Source organism: Carcharodon carcharias, chromosome 11, assembly GCF_017639515.1.
Source record: "Carcharodon carcharias isolate sCarCar2 chromosome 11, sCarCar2.pri, whole genome shotgun sequence".
Lineage (NCBI taxonomy): Eukaryota > Metazoa > Chordata > Chondrichthyes > Lamniformes > Lamnidae > Carcharodon > Carcharodon carcharias.
The window spans coordinates 139,395,207-139,411,959 of record NC_054477.1 but is presented as its reverse complement, the minus strand read 5'-3'; the positions used below and the strand labels follow the sequence as shown (position 1 = coordinate 139,411,959).

General features: G+C 42.1%; 4 pseudogenes; 2 read left to right on the top strand and 2 right to left on the bottom strand.

The window, feature by feature from the left end:
- The first annotated feature begins 3,076 nt into the window (after positions 1 to 3,076).
- On the top strand, positions 3,077 to 11,684 carry LOC121283933 (annotated as a pseudogene).
- Positions 11,685 to 12,095: 411 nt separating this feature from the next.
- Positions 12,096 to 13,078, bottom strand: LOC121283932 (annotated as a pseudogene).
- A 194-nt stretch (positions 13,079 to 13,272) lies between these two features.
- LOC121283931 lies at positions 13,273 to 13,985 on the bottom strand (annotated as a pseudogene).
- Positions 13,986 to 15,343: 1,358 nt separating this feature from the next.
- LOC121283930 lies at positions 15,344 to 16,011 on the top strand (annotated as a pseudogene).
- Positions 16,012 to 16,753: the final 742 nt, after the last annotated feature.

Genomic DNA, 16,753 nt, shown 5'->3' with positions numbered 1-16,753 from the left:
CTTCCTGCCCCTGACAATCCTGGCGATGGCGGCAGACTTCAGGCGCACAACCATCCAGCCTAATTAAATGCCCTGCCTCTAAACATTTCACAAAATAGGCCATAAACTTCCACCCAACGGCCTCACTCCTGGAACCACCTTGACCACTTCATGTTGTGTTGTTGTCAGGTAGCTGAGCATCCCCGAGATTCATTCTTCAGTGCAAATTCATAATGCATTTCTGCATGCTAACTGCTTCAGACCCAACAAACCACATTCCCACACACGTACACCAATATCCCAATATGATGCCACATGTTATATTCAATACAATTGTTTTTTTACTTCCAACTGATCTTATTAACATATTCAATGTTGTTTGGAGATCTTTGCTTATCTCCGTCTGCATAGTGCCCGTGTCTAGGACAGGTTTGTCCAACTGGCAGCTCGCAGGCTGGATTTTGGCCAATGAAGCCATTCTATGTGGCCCCCGGAGCCAGTTTTTAAAATGTCAATCAGATAGGTAAATAGAGCAGAAGATTCTGCAAGGACCTGCTCCTCCAATCATAGGCCGTTCCTCTCCCATGTTTGGGACAGACACAGTCTGTGATTGGAGGGCCAGCAAACACCAGTGGCAGCAAGCATGCTGGGGATAAAGAGGTTTGCTTTCGGGGGAGGAGGGGGTGGTTGAGAGTGCCGGTGCCCGGGAGAGGACGATAGTGCCTGGGCCCAGCGCTGGAACTCGGGGTGTGGACCAGACTGATGGGGCCCAGCACTCTTTTTTTGCACGTCTATGGGAATGAGAGAGAGAAAGTGTGTGTGTGTGTTGAGTGTGTGAGAGAGAATGAGAGTGTGAGAGAGAGAGAGGGAGAGAGGGATTGACTGACTGTGTTTGTGGGAGTGAGAATGTATCTTCCTTACTCCCAGTCTCAGGTTTCTTAATCACTTTCACCACCACATACCAACACATACGCACACCCACTCTGATATTAGAGTGAAAACAAAACAATGTGCACTAGCGATCAGAGAGATAGAGAGCACTAGAAGAAGAAATAGTAAGACAATAGGCGGGATCAGAGTAAAAGGGGTCTAAATTAGGTTCACAGTGCACGTATGTAAACACAGAGTGCAGTAGCTAAGGTTGGTTATTGTGAGTGCCAATAGACTGCCACCAGAGAATATATCATTGTGGCGATAATAGAGACTTGACTCAAAAGGACAGGACAAGGCAAAAAAGAAAGGGAAGGAAGGAAAGGGGGAAGGGTGCCAGTATTGATTAAGGAAAATATTATATACTGGAGAGAGAGGATGTCCCAGAGAGATAAAGGATAGAATCTGTTTAGTTAGAGCTAAGAAACAATAAAGATACCATTACACCACTGGGTTTATTCCATAGGACACCAACTATTAGGAAAGATATAGAGGAAGGAATTTGCAAGGTTATTGCGGAGAGGTGTAAAACCTATAGGTTGATTATAATGGAGGACATCCATTGTTTTCAATATAGACTGAGTTAATTATAGTGCAAAGGGCGGGGAGGGATGAGAGTTTCTGAAGTGTATTCAGGAGAATTCCTCAGATCAGCAGGCTTTCAGCTCAAGGAGGAAAGCATTGCTGGATCTGGGGGATGAGGTGTGTCAGATTGATCAAATACTACAGGGGAAATTTTAGGGCACAGTGATATTAGCATCATAAAGTTCAGGTTAGCTATAGAAAAGGACAAGAAGCAATCTAGAGTAAAAAACTAATGACAAAAATCTTCCAGTCTCCATGATCGTCGGAGATGGAATGTAAGTTGGCAGATGTGCGTCAGGACCTGTGGACCTCCTGGCACACAAACATGCACTGAAATCGCCTGAGAATTTTAACCTTTGATGGCTTGTTTCCTCTGCCTGGAACCCTCTGCGAATATCTCCACCACTGAGCTCAGGACTGAGCCTTGGGCCAGATATGTTGGACTTACCTGCATACTTACCCAGGAAATGTTAGACAGTTTAACACCTGGTCTACCTCAAATGATCAGACAGTGAACTGAACTGGGCACAACTGACCCATCCCTTCCCAATCACCCCTCCAGGACGACCCTACCTCCCATGAGCTGACTAACCGCCAACCAGCCGACTAGCTGACTACACCCCCAACCACTCAACTAGACCCCCCCCCCCCACCAATCTGAAATGACTGCCCCCCCCCCCAACCCAGCTGCCCCCTGACCCGACTACCTCTGACCAGACCCAACTACACCACAACCCAACTAACCCCCCCCACAACCTGACTACCCTGCTAATACGACCCAACTACCTCCGGCCCAAGTAACCCCTCGATCCGCGCCGCTGACCCACTCACCTCATGCACCTCTCCCATCTTACCCAATCACCCATTCACTAACTCACTGTGTTACTTAAAGACTTGGATCTTTAAAAAAACATACCTGAATATGGCAGCTACTATTGTGAAAAGGGGGCATGTCCCCTTAGATGCCATTTCTTCTTGCACCCTACGAACATCTCTGGCAATGACTACACTAACCTTTCAATGCTTTAGTCGAGATCAGAAGATATGGCTGAAAAAATCGCTAAAGGGCCGGGTTACAGAAATCTTCACAGGCAGCGCCAATCTGTTCGGCTTGATGCTGATCAGAAAATTTGGGCCAGTGAATTGGGGGAAAGGCCAATTTCATTGGTGTGAGAACAGATCTAAACCAGGTAATTGGAATGAAACATTAGCAGGCAAAACTGTCAGTGAACAATGGGTTGCCTTTAAATAGGAGATGATTTAGGTACAGTCGAGGCACATTTCCATGAGGGATAAAGGTAAGACAACCAAAGACAACTCTCCCTGGATGATGAAAGAGATAGAGTGTAAGGTGAAGCAGAAAAAGGCATGTGTATGACAGATAGCGGGAAAATAATACAAGTGAGGTCTTGGCTGACTATCAAAATTTCAGAGGGAAAGTAAGAAAAATAAGAAGAGAAACAAAGAAAGAATATAAAAAGAGGCAGCAGTTAGCATAAACGAGTCTTCCAAAGTTATATAAATCGCAGAATTTTAGGAAAAGTAGGTGCAGCCAATCAGGAACCAGAAAGGTGATTTACACATGGATGCAGTGGGCATGACTAATAGATTAAATAAGGAAGAAGGTACTACCAAATGCATCATGAAAGAGAAGGTAGGTGAGATACTGGCTAGGCTAAAAATTGACAAAAAGGATATATTAGACAGGCTGGCTATGCTTAAAGTTGTTAAGTCACCAGGAATGATGAGTTGCATCCAAGGTTAGAGAGGGAAGTAAGGTAGAACTTGCGGAGTCACTTGCAATGATCTTCCAATCCTCCTTAGCTAAAGGTATGATGCCAGGGGACTGGAGAATTGCAAATGTTAGACCCTTGTGCAAAGAGGGTGTAAGGTTAAGCCCAGCAATTGCCAGTCAGTTTAACCTCAGTGGTGGGAAAGCTTTTGGAAATGATTATCTGGAACAAAATTAACAGTCACTTGGTTAAATGTGGATTAATTAAGGAAAGCCAACACAGATTTGTAAAAGGAAAATTGTGTTTAACTAACTTCATTGAGTTTTTTGACGAAGGAATACAAAGGGTTGATGAGAGTAATGTGGTTGATGTTGTACACGTACGTGTGTTTGTTAAAGTATCACATAACAGGTTATCGGCAAAATCGATGACCCTGGAATTGAAAAAAAGTCCGTGGGAGCATGGATACAAAGTTGGCTGAATGACAGGAAACAGAGTATGGTGAACTGTTGTTTTTCGGACTGAAAGAAGGTATGTACTGACGTTTCCCAGGGATCAGTACTAAGACCATTGCTTTTCTTGGTGTGTATTAATGACCCAGGACAGAATTTTGCCTTAATCAGGCATGGGGTGGTGGGCAGGCCTGGGAGCAGTCACGAAACTGATCGTTGCCTGTGATCGGGCCCCGACATCGATTTCACGCTGGCTGGCAAATTAACGGCCAGCCAAGGTGAAATGCGCGCTGCAGTGCTTAGAGCTGCTGAGGTGGGGGCAGGAGGAGCACAAGTTCACGCATGCCAGCTCCCTGAGGCACAGGGCTGGCTCAAGGAGCCGAAGACTTTGAACTGTAAAAATGAAGATATTAAAAATAATGAAAACATGTCCCCTCGTGTGACTCAATCACGTGAGCAGGGACATGTTAAATATGAGTTTTCCACATTTTTATTTCTTTTTAATCACTGGTTGAAACCTCATTCCGCCTGTGGATGAGGTTTTGCCAAAAATGCAATGGCAGCTTGGCGTTTTTGCCCACTCGCCAACCAAATCATTGGACGGACAGAACAAAACTCAAATCAATTAATTGATTAAAAGCTTTAACAGGCTGCTTAATTGTCGGCAGGTGCACTGCCACCTCTCGCATGCGCCCGCCGAGTGAAATATCTCGAGAGTGCGCAATGACATTGGGACGCTCGCCCGACATCATCGCACACCATGTTGCTCTCATTTGGGTTGAGCGTGCACCTGCCGACAAGAAAAATTCAGCCTTTAGACTTGGGTGCTGTAGCTCCATCACTCCTTTACCCCCTGTGACTTCTCAAATACTGAATGATCTTGCCCGACTCTTGATATCAGTGGCACGCCACAAGTACCTGTGCTCACAAACTAGTTTATTTACCCTATTCTCAAACTACAGATATACTCACTATACTGGTAGTTGGGAACCCCACGTGTAAGAGCTCATTCCTGGGTGGTCGGTCTTCTGAACGAGTTCTCTTCACATCTTCAGTGACAGAGCAGGTCACTCTCTTCCTGACTGCAGTGTTTGTTGTCTTCAAGTGCACACTTTGAGATAATTTGGCTCTAGATCTCATAAGCCAGCATGTGTCTTCTTCAAGAAGTAATTATTTTAGATGACGTAGTTAACACCACTGACATAGTTAACACTGCCTTGTGTCTCCGCTGTGGTTCCTCCACACCTTTATCTTGACACAATAGTGGACCAAATCATGTTTTGCGCTAAAGGCAGACTCTTGGGCCAGAATATAACGCTCGTTGGGCGGGACCCCAGCCAACCCGACCCGACCGAGCATAAGTTAATGCTCGATGAAAACAGGTGAGTATCCCAATGTCATGGTGCACTCGCGTGATATTTCGGTCTGGGGGCACATACAGGAGACGGCAGAGCACCCGCCGACAATTAAAAGGCCTTTCAAGGCCATTAAAGTTATAATTGAAAGAATTTTTTTGCTGCCAATGCAACGTTATGGTTGGCGGACAGGCGGACAGGCGCAAAGGCCAAGCGGCCTTTGTGTTTTTTTAGGAAAACTCATCCGCGGATGGGTGAGGTTTCCAACACCAAATAAAAATAAAATAAAAATTTTGACAGAGTCACATGAGGTGACATGTTTCATAACATTTTTAAAATCTTTATTTTTAACATTTCATGTCTTCTTCTCCCTGAGGCAGCTCTGTGCCTCAGGGAGCTTTTCCAGCGCGCACCCATGTGCATGTGCAAACTTGTGCTCTCGTCCTCCTATCCCCACACAGAGGCAGCACTGAGCACTACCGCGCATGTTTCACACTGGCTGGGCCTTAATTGGCCCGCCAGCATGAAATTGCGGTCTGGCCCTGATCGCGGGCAGTGGTCGACTTCCCGACTGCTGCTGCCCGACCCCGCTGAACCTGACCAAGGAGGGGAAATTCTTGGCCCTGGTGATTGTTCTCAACTTCAACTGCTTGAACCCATTAAAGTTAATCACCTTTTTATGTTTTTGGTTATCAGGTTCGCATCACCTGGCAAACGCTAGCTACACCCTTGATATTAATACATTAGTTGGTGCTTGAAACAATATCGGCAGAGAGGAACCGATTAACTGAACAAACACTGGTGGTTTATTGGATGTAAGGACAGAGCACTAACACCAAGTGTGCGTCTCCAATCACCTCCAGCTCTAGACTTCCTGTTACCCAAGAAGCCCTCGCTGTGTAGCAGTTGGTCAATTGGTCACATGGTCAATTAACTACATTCTCTTAAAGGCACATAGCACTCCACTTTACCACATCCCTCCCCCTTTACTTGAAAGTGCAATTGACAATCTTCACGACATCCCAATTATTTACATAAATAACTATTTACAAGTCAAGTCTCCCAGGAGGCTTCCTCGGACATGTCGAGTGTTGTAGCTCAACAACTTCGGCTGGTTTTTCCGAGATTCCCTCCTCAGGGGTCAACTGCCTATCAGGCTCTTCAGTGGAAGTGGGCAAGTTTGTATCTTCAACTCACTCAGGTCCAATAGGCCCCACTGGTACTTACAAATTTTGTGACATCATTTCTTCCACGTGCTGTGCGGACTCAAATGCAAATGATGACGGCATTCCTTCTTGTGGGACTGTCTCTCTTCTCCAGAAATGATCCAAGTGTCATATAATTATTTGGCCGTTTACCGATACAATTTAGGAGAGAGGTCCTGTCGTGGCACTCACTTTGCTGAATAGCCAATTTGGCCCATCTCCAAAGCTCTTTGTGAGAACTGTGTCTCCCACCGTGAAATTTCTTTCATGATTATGGCCAAAATGTCTAACCTTCTGGGCCCCTTGGCTTCTCTCCGTTCTCCCCCTAAATACAGCCTGATAAGAGTTAGACAGGTGCGGAGACGGCTCTTCATTAGTAATTCATTGGGGGCAATACCGGTGGTCATGTGTGGTGTTGTGCAAACAGGAACCGTGACAATCTGGTGCTGATGGAATCTCCGTCCAGCTTTTTCATCTCGGACTTAAAATTTTGGACCACCCGCTCAGCCAAACCATTAGAAGTGGGGTGGTAAGGCAAGGTTTTGATAGGAGTTATTCCATTGAGCGTTGTAAACCTGTCAAACTCCCCACTGGTAAATGCAGTCCCTTTGTCCAACACAAGTACCTCTGGTAAACTATGCACTGCAAATCTCTGCCACAAATGGTCTATGGTGGCAGCAGTTGTGGATGACCGGACTTTGTAGACATCCATTCATTTGGAGTCTATTATTAAAAGGAATATTGTGGCCAAGAAGGGCTCCACGTAGTCGACATGGAGGTACACATCATGGCTGCCCCTAGCCATTCCCAGGGGTGCAATGGAGCTAAGGAGGGTAGCTTTTGTACCTGCTGGCATTAAAAACAACTTTTGACAAGGGTTTCACTGCCTGCATCCACCCCTGCACACAAGCATCTTCATCCTACTAATGCATTAGTAGGATAAAGATGCAATAGGGTGAGTGCTATGTAATTCAGCCAGTAATGGCCTTTGCCCTCTCGAGGGCATGATGACCCTTGCTCCCCAGAGCAATATGCTGTCCTGGCAGGTGAGCTTGTATCTGTGATTGAAATAGGGCTTCATGTCATCAGACTTTGGCTCTCCTGTCGATCTATTCAAGACCTGCTCCCACACATGAGATAAAAGTGGAACTCGGCTTGTTCGCTCACAGATTTGTTTGGCCTGGACAGGGAAAGAATCCAAAAGATTTAGTACTGAGATAAGTCCCTGGGAAATTGGAACCTTCACATTGTCATCTGGCAGTGGGAGGTGGCTCAACATGTCAGCATGTGTGATCTGGCTTTTCGATCGGTCAATAAAAGTGTACTCATAAGCAGCCAATATCCATGCCCATCTCTGAATACGAGCAGATGTGATGGGGGTTATCACCTTATCCTCTCCAAATAATCCCAGCAGAGGCTTGTGGTCTGATATAATATGTAATGGTGACTATGGAGGTATTGATGGAATTTACAAACACCAATCACAACAGACAAGTCCTCCTTCTCAATTTGAGAATATTGTCGCTCTGCAGCAATGACCGTGCGAGATGGGTCATTCAAAGCCATCCTCCATCCAATGTGAAAGTGCAGCCCCTATTCCATAAGGGGATGCATCACAAGTTAAAATCAATTTTTTCTTTGGGTCAAAGTGGGCCAATAATGCCAATGACCTTAACAATTCCTTTACCTTCAGAAACGTATCCTGGTGCGGAGCTTGACAACTCAATTTCTGGCTTTTCTTAAGCAATGTGTATAACAGAGCCAATACGGTTGATAGATTTGGAAGAAATCGCACAAAGTAGTTTATCATGCCTAAGAAAGCCTTTAGTTTTGTAGTGTTTTCGGTGCAGGCGCCTCACAAATAGCCTTGACCTTTTCTTCCACGGGATGCAGGCCCTGCACATCGACCTTATGGCCCAAGTAAACTACCTTTTTGGCTTGGAAAAGACATTCTTTGCGCTTCAAGTGCACCCCCGCTTATGAGAAGCGTTTCAGCACCTCCACCAAATTAGCTAAGTGTTTTTTGTCAGTTATTCGAATCACTAAGACATCATCCAGATAAAAAGTAACACGGGGCAGTCCCTGAAGTAGATTTTGCATGGTATGCTGGAAAATAGCACACGCCGATGAAACCCCAAAGGGTAGTCGGGTATATTTATACAATCCTTGATGTGTATTGATGGTCACAAATTCCCTAGAGCCTTCTTCCAACTCTACCTGCTGGTAGGTGTGGCTCATGTCGAGTTTTGAATATGTGCTTACCCCTGCCAATTTTGAATATAATTCGTCAATCTTCGGTATTGTGTGTCTGTTAAGTTTGGCCACTCTGTTTATAGTTAACTTAAAGTCACCGCATAAGCGAACAGTTTTGTTTGGCTTCAGTTCAGGTACTATAGGTGCCGCCCACTTGGAAAATTGCACAAGTTGTAAGATACCCGTCCTTTCCGGCCTGTTTACTTTTGCCTTGACCTTGTCTCATAGAGCTTAAGAGACTGTTCTGGCTCTGATAAATCTGGGGGTTGCGTTAGTGTCTACATGGATTTTGGCTTGTAGCCCACAAATCCTTCCTAGCTCATCACTGAAAATGGAAGTGTACTTTTGTAACAATTGCTGTAAGTTTCTGGTTTTGATTTGAAAAATCTCGGCCCATTGCAATTTAATCTTTTTGAGCCAGTTGCGAGCAATCAAACTGGGGCCTGTCCTAGCTATTACTATAAGGGGTAAATTTGCAGATGGATTCCCATACTGCACCAGGACTTGACATATCTCTTTCACTCTTATTTCTTCTCCAATATATGTTTTTAATTTAGTGTCCGATTCCTCCAACCTTAAAAGATGGACTCCTTTATTCAAAGGAGGACAGTGTAGAACTTCAAAAGGACATTGACGGATTGGCGGGCAGGTAGTTGGCAGATGAAGTTCAATGCAGAAAAGTGTCAGGTGGAATACGAATCATTGTTATACTTAACCAGCTAACCAAAGAAATAGCCGATCGCTTTGTAATTTTAGTTACCTGACGAATCATTATAACCAGCTCTATTTGTTTATGACAAACAGACCTAAAATCCCTTACCCATCAGGTAAGTCTAGTTACCGGGGCAACCCTTATTCAAACACCATGAAGTTTTGCAGGAGCAACCAAATAATTGCCCATGGCTTAATTTCATCAGCACTATTCTTTTTAGCCAACACTAACTATGAACAAATCCACAGCCCAATCATACTTGTAGCCCGAGGTGTACAAATTATTCTCCCATTAATGGCAACCTGATGATAGTTTGTCAACGTCGCCAATCTCACCCTCCCGCCATCTCCTAACCTCACAGGAGAACTTCTCATCATTACTTCATTATTTAGCTGATCCAACTGAACAGGTGCTGGAGTATTAATTAGAGCCTCTTATTCACTCCACATATTCTTAATAACCCTCGGTGTAAGGGGGGGTGCTTTGCTAATTTAGCCACATTTTGATTCCAAGAGCACATTGTAGTACACTTACCATGTTATGACTTGCCTCCTCATGAGTAATTTCTTCCAATTAAAGATAAGTAGGTTTCATTGAGAAGCGTGATGGGCAGTGTGTGTGCGTCCCAGAGGCAATTTCAGAGAAGCGCTCTGATCTTCCCTTGCTGTTAAATCCACCTTTAGGTAATTTTTCAGTTTGCCATTCATGTTTTCTTTATAGAAAATTTAGCCCATTTCTATCCACTTCATTTGCTACATCTTGACCTGAGGTGTGGAAGTTTAGTTCTTTTTGCTTACTTTTCACCCTTCACAGGGCGAGCTGACGATGGCGGTATATAGATGAGGATGGCAAGAAGTGGTGAAGTTTACCGGGGATTATCAGTTACAGAACAGGCTCCTCTAGGTAGGTGTGGGACACCACCAAGTCCTTTGGGTTTTAAGCTAGCACTTGCAGTACTCTGGTGAACAATATAGTAAATTATTGTTTAAGTTTGTGGTTAGACGTTATAGGGTATCTAATCCTAGTATGGGGTCTAACTGTCGTGGCATCAAGATTTCTATTGGGGTAAAGTCACTTTCGCTATTGATAACTCCACTTAAGAATGCGTGGAACAGCTTGATGAGGTCTTAACTTTAGTTATCGTAGATATTCCTGAAATCGCTCTTTACGCCAGGGAAGTATTAATGTGAGTCACTCGTATAAACATGGTAGCTGGCATGAAATTTGCCAACTCTGTTAACTTTAACTGATTCAAGCACTTATGTAATCAATGTTTATTACTGCTGAAATCCCTTGGGGATGTGGCTTAGCAAGGTGTCTTGGTCTACGAGTGTGTGCCTGATACCCACCCCTGGTTAATTGATAACTTAATTAGCGCAACTTTAACTGATTCAAGCTTGCGCTTAAGTAATCAATGTTTATTACTGCTGAAATCCCTTGGGGGTGTGGCTTAGCAAGGTGTCTTAGGCTATGAATGTGTGCCTGATACCCACCCCTGGTTAATTGATAGCTTAATTAGGGCATTCTCACAGGGATGCTGAAATTTGCATGTATAATTTTGGCTACAATTAATACTGAGGCTAGGACCAAACCTTTTTGTCGGTGGAAGTTTTTTATTTTTCATCTTAGTACCTTCAGTGCCATGCTTTAGATTAAGCTACACTAGCATTATATTGTGTAACAATATATAGAAAATATTGCTGCATGCTAATTCAAAGATATCTGTCCAGTCCTTGTTTTTATCTGTGTTTTTCGAGGAGTCTGTGCATATTAGGGCGAAAGGGGTTTTTAAAACAAAAAAAGTTATTTTTTGAAGCAGTTCCTTTTTTTTCACAACCTAGGGGTTAACTTAATAATAATAAATTTATGCCAGGTAAAATGAATATTGTATTAGAATAATAAAATGCACTTTACATTAACAGTTATTATGAAATTGTCCAGATAGTGGATTAAAATAGTATATTTTCTAAACCAAAGCTTCATTAATCAAAAAAATTAAAACCTGCCGACTATGGCATCAATTTCTCTATCTCTTTCAGTAATGGTCAACTTGACAATTAAAGCTCATGAATGACTAGTAATGAGTATATTAAATAAATGTCAAGGGGGGCTCGAGTTTATTTAGTGTTCCAGATCAGGCCTCCTGGGGCATAGTGATTGCTTCCTACTGAACAAAAAAAACACGGCGGAGGATAGATCTTGAGACAATCAAGGACAGATGTGCCATTAAAGGGAACTAGAGGACTGGCATTCTTGATATGATCAAGGATTATAAATATCTCGAGCATTAATCAGATGCCAGTATTGTTCAAATAATAGGAATAAAACGAATACACTGCCACAAATAGAGCAAATGTTTTCCTTATAATAGCGGGATGTGAAGTTCTTACCAACCCACATTAAGCATTGGTTAGATAATTAAGGGTTGAATGAATAACTTTATGATATGAAAATATTGATTATAGGTTTATGAGGCCTAAAGAATAGAATGAAATGAAATAGTGGATAGTAGATTAATGAGTATTAAGCATAATATGTTATGGCATAGTGGGGGCCTTAAGCATAGTATATGTGATACCAGTAGGGATAGTCTATTAATGTTGATTAAACGTAGTATGTAGTATGTGGTATATTAAGGTATGTGGTCCATGTCATTAATATGTCACTCTGACTTACTTTAAAAAAAACAAATTTTTGATTTGGTTTTCATGCTTTAATAGCATTCAGGGAGCAGTTTGGGCAGAATCTTGGCTTTGGGAGTCAAGGGCAGGAGTTTAACCCTTCTTCCTCTGATATGTTTTAGGGAGGGTTCACATCTCTGGCCTTCGACTTACAAGGTCGACACTTTTAAGTTAAGCTAACAAAACTAATTTACACTGAGAGTTTTATTTTCACATCAGTGTTATTACAAAAAGAAATAAGGAAATAAGGATAGATGCAATTTGGACAATGATGATACATGGTTGTTCAACTGTTAGTCCTCCAATTCAGGTTAAAATGATTATATTGGCTCCAAGGGCTCAGAGGAAGAGCTGTGTGAGTGGTTGGAAGATGCTGCTTTGCTGTTTAGAGGTATAGAGGAGGGGGACTAGTATGAGAATGAAGATGGAGAATAGGAGGGCCAGGATTCCTCCTAGTTTGTTTGGGATAGAACGGTGGATATTGTTGGCAAATAAGAAGTATCATTCAGATTTAATATGTGGTGGGTGACAAGAGGGTTTGCAGGGGTAACATTTTCAGCGCCTCCTAATAGATTAGAGAGGGATAAGGCTAGGAATGTTAGAAAAATATTTAGAACAAAGAAGCCGAATATGTCTTTGTAGGAAAAGTAGGGGCGGAAAGGGATTTTGTCTATATCAGAGTTAAGTCCCATGGGGTTATTAGAACCTGTTTCATGGAGGAAGAGGATATGATTTATGGTTAGTGCAACAATTAGGAAAGACAGGAGAAAGTGGAATGTAAAGAATCATGTTAGGGTGGCGTTATCTACTGAAAGCTCCCTTTAAATACACTGGACTAGTACATCTCCAACATGAGGGAAGCATTTAGTAGGTTCATAATGACTGTGGTGCCTGAGAAGGATATTTGTCCTCATGGTAAGACATAACCTACGAAAGCTGCAGCTGTTGATAGGAATAGTAAAATTACTCCAATATTTTATGTTTCTTTGTAGAGGCAGGAGCCATAATAGAGCCCTGGGGTGATGTGCAAATTTACAAAAATAAAGGATAGTGAAGCTCCATTGGAATGAATGGTGGCATTTGCTTATGCAGCGGCACTTGCTGCTGAGCCTTATCCTGACTTGTGGGGTGACCGATCTGTATTATTGTATATTGGGGTTTATTTAACAGCCCTCGCTTTTGCTGGTAATCATTTTATAGTTGAGTAATGCGGGCTTGATTGAGTGGGGGTTGAGAAGATAAGTAGTTTGGAGATGGTTCGTCATGATTTTGGAGGGGTGGCTTTGTTGTATGCCAACGGTGGGTGATTGTTAGTTTTAAGTGGGCGGGTATTGTTATTGACTTTATTTGTGGTGTTGGAGTTGATTTGGGGTCTGTCTTGGGGAACTTAATGTGCAGTTAGATTAAGGTAATAAGGAGGACGAGGATGAAAGAAAAGTAGTGTGAGGTAAATTTTGATAAAGCCTTGTTGTGGCTGAGTAGATAGTTTAATTAGTGGAATTTGTTGAATGAGGGTGCTTTTTGGCCCAGTTTTTTCATTTCATGTTTGGTCAATTAAGTGAGTTGAGATGTATTGGACTCAGTTTAAGTTAATTTTTGGTAGGAAGAGGTGGATAATTTGGGGAAAGTATCCAAGTATGTTGGAAAAGAGGAGAGTTGGAGTAATTTTATGTTGGGTGTTGGTTAAGTTTGTTAATTCTAAGTCTAATGGTAGACCAATGATTGTAACTAGGAGAGCAGAAAGGTTTAGTAGGGGGTTTTCGGTTTTTGTTGGAGATAACTTTGATGTGATGATAAGACTGGCAAGGATGCTTCCATAAGCAAGACTTTTGATTGGGTTAATTATTATTGGGTTATTTTCATTAATTGGAGAAAGTGAATTGAATCGGGGAAAATTTATTAATGCGAAGAAAACAAGACGGAGGCTGTGAATGATGTTGCAACAAGTATTAAGATTAGCGCTCAGGTGTTAAGGTAAGACGAGTTTAGGGATTCAATGATGGTGTCTTTTGAGAAGAATCCTGATAGGAAAGTCATGCCTGTGAGGGCTAAGCTTCTGATGGCTAAAGAAGATGAAGTGAATGGTAAGAATTTGTGACCCCCATTTAATTATTAAAGTTATAGGTCATCAATGATACTGAAGCCATGAATACACAGACTATGAAGACCTAAGATTTGACACCTACATAATCCAAACATAAGACTTGACTCCAGGCCAATTTTGTTTATTAAAGACAGACCACTGAATAGCTGTACCTATAGAATCACCTGTTCACGTATTAGTATCCGCAGAAGACATTTTACATTCATGAACTGTCCCAGCCTTAGAAGTAAAAATAGATGCTGTACCAGGATGATCTGGACCAAACTGCCTTCACCTCCTGTCCAGGCATCTATTCTGGTCAATGCTAAGAAACCTGTGGTACTAACTATAGCTTTATAGCTAAACAAAAACAGAAATACCTGGAAAAACTCAGCAAGCATTACCCAGACCTCTCTGTCGCTTGCCATTTTAACACTCTACTCTGCTCTATTGCCCACATGTCTATCCTTGGCTTGCTGCATTGTTCCAGTGAAGCTTAATGTAAACTGGAGGAACAGCACCTCATCTTCCGACTAGGCACTTTACAGCCTTCCAGACTGAATATTGAGTTCAACAATGTTAGATCTTGAACTCCCTCCTCCATCCCCATACCTTTTCTGTTTCTTCCCCCTCCTTTTTGTTTTTTCCAATAATTTACATAGATTTTTCTTTTCCTACCTATTTCCATTATTTTTAAATGTATTCCACCCATTGTTTATTTCACCCCGCTCCCACTAGAGCTACCTTGCTTGTCCTGCTCTCCACTCTAAATTAGCACATTCTTTTAGATAATATCACCACCTTCAACACCTCTTTGTTCTTTTGTCTGTGACATCTTTTGGTTATCTCCTCCTATCACTGCTTGCTTGTCCCAACAACACCCCCACCACCCCCCACCACAACTTCTGCACCCCCCCCTCCCCCCCCGCCACCCCGGTTGAAGGGTCATGAGGACTCAAAACGTCAACTTTGCTCTTCTCCCCCGTGCTGCCCGACCTGCTGAGTTTTTCCAGGTAATTCTGTTTTTGTTTTGGATTTCCAGCATCCACAGTTTTTTGTTTTTATAGCTTTATACCTATCTAGTAGAAGCAGTCCGCTTAGGGCACTTCAAAGCCTGATCTTCATTAATACTAGAAGAAGCTTCACTAAGAAGCTAAATTGGGCCTAACATTAGCCTTTTAAGATAATTATTGGTGACTCCCTATCACCCTTAGTGATATGCCTCAATTAAACCCCCATCCTTGATTTATTATCCTTCTATTCTCATGAATACTTTTCTTTATTATCCTACCAAAAAAGTAATTAATTACCTATTCAATAATGATTCTACACTAAAAAGTACCGAAAAATCTAAACCTGAGCCCTGAAACTAATCATGATTATAAGCTTTTTTGACCAATTCTTAAGCCTGTCACTCCTTGGAATTCCATTAATTGCCCTAGCAATTGTAATAGCATGACTAATTATCCAACCCCAACTAACTATTGATTAAACAATTGATTAATGACCCTTTAAAATTGATTTATTAATCAATTTATCTATCAACTTGTATAGTCCATTAACTTTACTGGTCCTAAATCAGCTGTATTATTTATAGCCTTAATATTATTCCTGATTACTATTAACCTCCTTGGCTTATTCTCCTACACCTTTACACCTACAACCCAACTTTCCCTTAATATAGCATTTGCCCCACCTTTAAGACATATAACCGTACTTATTGGTATACTTAATCAACCAACAATTACACTAGGTCATCTTCTACCAGAAGGTACTCCTACTCCTCTAGTCCCTGTCTTAATTATCATCAAAACTATCAGTCTATTTCCTCAAACATTAGCACTAGGAGTCCGACTAACTGCTAACCTAACTGCTACAATTAATCGCTACTGCAGCTTTTGTGTTCATTACTGTTATACCAATTGTAGCAGTATCAAGTCAATAATCCTATTCTTATTTACAATCTTAGAAGTAGCCTTAACAATAATTCAGGCATATGTATTCATCCTTCTATTAAGCCTGTATCTACAAGGAAATGCTTAATGGCTCACCAAGCACATGCATACCACATAGTTGGCCCTAGCCCATAACCACTAATCAGAGCTAAAGCCACTATTCTAATAACGTCGGAATTGGCGGTCTGATTTCATTTCCACTCATTATTGCTTCTCTACTTAGGGTTATTCCTTCTCCTTCTAACTATAGTCCAATGATGATACAATATTATTCCAGAAGGAACATTTCACGGTCATCACACATCCACTGTTCAAAGAGGCCTCCGCTATGGAATAATTCCATTCGTTACATTAGAAATATTCTTTTTCCTCTGCTTTTTTTGAGCCTTCTTTCACTCAAGTTTTGCTCCAACCCCTGAACTAGGAGGATGTTGACCACCAACTCGAATCAATCCACAAGATCCACTTGAAGTCCCATTTTTAAATACCGTAGTACTTCTAGCTTCTGATGTAACAGTAACCTGAGCCCATCATAACCTAATAGAAGGCAACCGAAAAGAACCAATCCAAGCCCTCACTCTTACTATTATTCTAGGAGCTTACTTCACATCCCTTCAAGCTATAGAATATTACAACGCACCATTCACTATCGCCGATGGAGGACTCTACAGAACAACATTCTATGTTGCCACAGGATTTCATGGTCTCCATATCATTATTGGTTCAACATTTTTAGCAGTTTGTCCACTATGACAAAGCCAATATCATCTTGCATCAGAACACCATTCGGCTTTGAAGCTGCTGCATGATACCGTAGTATTATTATTTCT